The 4,665-nt window shown below is 36.7% G+C and overlaps 1 pseudogene; it reads right to left on the bottom strand.

Annotated features, from left to right (window-relative positions):
• Positions 1 to 408: 408 nt before the first annotated feature.
• LOC140984192 (probable splicing factor 3A subunit 1) overlaps positions 409 to 4,665 on the bottom strand; it is a 6,009-nt pseudogene continuing 1,752 nt past the window's right edge.

The following is a 4,665-nucleotide window of genomic DNA, read 5'->3' on the forward strand; positions in this document are numbered from 1 at the left end:
TAGAGACATAAGTGTAATTTCTGTTTTTATGATGGGCTAAAACAGAAATATCAGAAGATAATGATAATATTATCTATATATATGGGTCATGGTCCCCAGATCTCGCGTTATCACTTTCACTATTCTCTCTCCCATTAAGAAAATAGTTCTGAAGAGAAACTAAATGATTCTCTCAAGGAAAGAGCGCATAGATCTGGAAGATCAAGGCATGTTCTAAAGAATTCAGGATTATGGCATCAGGTACGATTCCGCTTAAGTTTTCAGTCAAATTCTTAATGATTTATCATGATGGATTCTGCGGTTTATGGGTTTTCCCCAACAGATATGACATACTAAGAAAAAATAATAAATACTTCCGAGGTCGAGGACAAGTACAATCTCTAAAATGAAAAAGGAAAAATCAGGACATGTGCCCAATTATATTTAATCATACATTGCAATGCCAAAGTTCAAATGAACATTGGATTCACAGTATTATGTTTCATCTCTTCCTACGACCACGTTCTCTGAGAGATAGAGATAGGGAGTCTCCAGGATCAATATTGTAATAAGCAAGTGATAAATTGTCCTTGAGGAAACCAGCCTTCCCGCTTAGCTTTTGTTTGTTTGCAGGAAGTTGGATGTCCTCGGCAATTTTCTCTTTCAAACTGCCAACTGTTTCTGATAAGGATTGCACCGTTATCTCTAGTACTTGTCCCTTGAGATTTGCTTCATCGACATTTAGAAACTTCTTCTGTGGTACCAAAAATATCAGGACGTGTCCTCGCAAGTCCCACAATATTCCTAGAAATTTCATCATCTGCTGCTAGAGTTGTCTCTCTAATCTTAGCAAACATCCTGTCTTTCTGTTCCTTATACTTAGGATCGATGAGAGAAATTCTCATGTGTTCCGACATCTCATTAGTGAGAACGAGCTCTCCAGTTATTGGTGAGACAACATAGTTAGTTGGATCTTTTTCAGTTAGGATCCTATCTTCAGGCCTCTTCCAATTTTTCATAATTCGCAATGGTGGTTCAGGTTCTTCCGGAATGATGGCCTCATTATTCTTCAAACCACCATTCTCTTCAAGACTAGCAGCCCTCATACCATCCTCAACCAGTTGGACCTCTTCTTCATCCATATCCATTTCCACCTCTTTGCCGAGCTCAATAATATCCTCTTCTTCCATGGTGGTCATTTTGCTTCTTCTTATCACTTCCTCAAGTGTCATGGGAGGAGGTAAATCCTCATCCTCATCATCAGCAAAGTCAATTGTCTCAACCACAACAAAATCATGCCAATCAATCATAGCCATCTGCAGTCGCTCCTGCTCTATCTCATCTTCAGCTTTCTGTCTGGCCTGTTCTTGTGATCGTTCCCATTCAAGACGATGCAAACAGCGCTCAAGGATAGTCGTCATACCTGCAACACTCCTTTGGAGCTTATCTATCAACCCTTTGGAAGGCATCAATACCTTTGAATATGCATCAGCCAGTGATGTAAAGAACATGAACATACTGTGTGTTGGCCGCAGGAAATGGAACTGGGGATTAGAGCTCTCCCTACTAGTAAGACCAGTCAAAAATGACTTCCCGTTTCGGGCCACAAACTGAGCAGTGAGTTTAATTATATCTAGTTCCTCCCATGTGATTTCTTCGGGAAGCCGAACAGTATACTGCTCTGCCTCTGGTGGCTCAAGTACCTTGCGGACAGGTCTAAATTGGGACGCAGGGTCAGGCTTTGTCAAAGCATCACTTGCATCAGCAGCTGGAGCATCAGCACCTGGTTCTGGAGCATCCTGGGAAGGCTGCTGGGCGGAAACTTGATTCTGGGCCCGAGCTTCTGATAGGCGATGCAGATAGTAAGCATGGTAAGGATAAGAGGTATGTAGAAAGTTGAATTTTGCATTCCCTTCGTTGTTTGCTATGATTCTTTTCTCAAATTCTGGTCCATTTTTCACCACGAACTGGGAAGTTTTATCTACAATGTTTCTGATGTCAGGGGGCGAATATATAATTCCTATAGTCCTAGTGTGGGTAGCAACCGAAAGAGGAGCTGAATTGGATTTGTCATTAGCGTTTGTTTGGCCTTCAATAGGCCCGTTTTTCTCATCCTCAGATTCCTTGATCACTTGAGCAAGGGGAGTCGGACCAAGATTCCCATCACCTGGCGGTGCTGGAAGGGGCAGTATCGACAAGGAACCTAGCATTTTTCAATCTGCAGAAGGCAATCCATGTGAAACACTGCCCAGTCAAGTTGTGATCTTACAATGGCTAAGACCAAGTATCAAAAAAGTGTCTAATTCAGGAAGAAATTTATCAATATAAATCAAAGGCATCACATTTCACAAAAAAAAAAAAAGATAAATGCAAAGAAAATTGAGACTGAAGGCAAGTCGACAGGGCTTTTTCACCGTTTACCACAAATTTCTTAAACTCTTAATAAAATAACGTAAAAAAAAAATTTAACAAACTAAGGTGTCACGCCTTTTGAAGAGGCTTTTTTAAAAAAAAAGCAAGTCACGCCTCTTCAAGAGGCGTGATTTGCCTTTAATTTTTTTTTTTTAAAAAAAAAGCAAGTCACGCCTCTTCAAGAGGCGTGACTTGCCTTTAATTTTTTTTTTTTAAAAAAAAAGCAAGTCACGCCTCTTGACCTTCAATTTTTTTTTTTTTTAAAAAAAGCAAGTCACGCCTCTTGAAGAGGTGTGACTTTCTTAATAATATTTTTTTTAAAAAAAGCAAGTCACGCCATCTCATATGGCGTGACTTGCTTAATAATATTTTTTTAAGTAAGTCACGCCTATCGAACCGGCGTGATTTTTATTTTTTTTTTAAATATTTGCTGGACGCTGGTGGTAGAGGATGGTGGAGGAAGTCTGTCATATGAAACACCGACAACCCAATGCAGTCAATAATGCATGTTTCTTTCTTTTATTTCACAAAGAAGACTTTAAAAAAATTTATGATTAAAAATCATGTATTAAAGTGATTTGATGTATCACTGATGAAGACTAACATGACGTACTTTTTATCAGAAAATTTGCTTATATATCATTTGCCTTCGCTTCAAATGTATTATTCTTGTGCTTCATTTCTCTGGATTTATTGGTCATTCCTTGTGGATTTTCGTTCAATGTTCGATTAAGTCATTGTATTTCAGCACATGAGGTTTGTATGCTTTAAATTAAGTTTTTCATTCGATTTTTGATTAAAACCGTTAATTTATTTATTTGTGATTATATATTTGCAGATAAAATTTTGATTTTGAACTTCTATTTGAGGTAAACGTTGATATAAATTAATTTACTTGAGTATTCGAATATAAATTATGAATTTATCATAATGTTACGTTTCCAGTTTATGATTAAAATGCTTAATTATGTTTTATTATTTTATATTATGCAAATGATAATAACAGTACTTTTTCTTCAATGTTTTATATTGGTAGTATTTAAAAAAAATTAGTGTAACGATTAATTTATTTTACACAAATAATATATAGATTGTAAACACCTGACAATCTCCCATCTTCTCAAGTACATCATGAATGATTCGCACAGAATGTGTAGGTGTATGTGTCCACGTGAATACATTTTTCCATTTGTATGCACATTAAATTTGTAATACTATAAAATAAAGATGACGTTATCAATTTTATATCATATGTTGTCTTTATTACCTTGCTCCGTATGGTGGAATTTGAAGAATATTATCACCGTTGTTTTCATTTTCAGGTTGAGCGATGAGGTTGTATCCTAAGCGGTCAGGACATAGAGGAATCATTCTTGACCATGCCCAAATCTACAAAACAATTGAGTTTAATAAATGTGTATAAAAAGGAGTATACATTGACATAAAAATTGTAATAAATATACATGCAATATGTATAAAGGGCCTGCGATTTCTTGTTTTCCTGACCCAGAGACGGAACACAATTCGTGATATAAATATGCAAGTACAGCACTTGCCCAACTATAACTACGAACCTTATGTATATCTTGCAGAAAATGCAAGTACAACAGTTTGACCGCAAAACCTTCAGAATCAGGTAACATACAACCACCGATAACCAACATAGCAACACATCGTGAGTATTGTGCCACTTCTATGTTTGTACTGTTTTCATCAATTATTGTTTGTGTACAGTGTAAGTACAGAGTAGTCAACTTTAAACTATTGGATCTGAAGTCTGTCTGAAGTGGTATAAAACCTAACCAATCATAACAATAAACCTGCCATACAGTAAACTTGCAAGATACATCAGTCCCGATGATAGGATCACCATCAACATTCAGCCCCCAAATTAACGCAACATCTTGTAGCGTGATTGTGGCCTCGCCAACTCGCAGGTGGAAAGTATGAGTTTCCCGGCGCCATTGTTCCACAAGAGCGGTTATCAAATGATTATCATAAACATAATCACAACATAAGAGGATGCCGTAAAAGCCCATTTCGTTTAGACATGATCGGACACGATGGGGTAGTATACCACTTTTCCACAATTTCCAAATTAAATTATCTGATCGACGCACTCTTAGGGTGTTATCCAAGTTGTTAGTCGTAATAAAATTAGATATATGTGTTTGTTGCTGATAAAGAACAGTAGGATCAACAGGTCCAGCATGTAACGACATCCTACAATCAATAATAAGAATAATATATTATTATTATTATTATTATTATTAT

This window comes from Primulina huaijiensis, chromosome 9 (genome assembly GCF_012295235.1).
Source record: "Primulina huaijiensis isolate GDHJ02 chromosome 9, ASM1229523v2, whole genome shotgun sequence".
In the NCBI taxonomy this organism is placed as follows: Eukaryota; Viridiplantae; Streptophyta; class Magnoliopsida; order Lamiales; family Gesneriaceae; genus Primulina; species Primulina huaijiensis.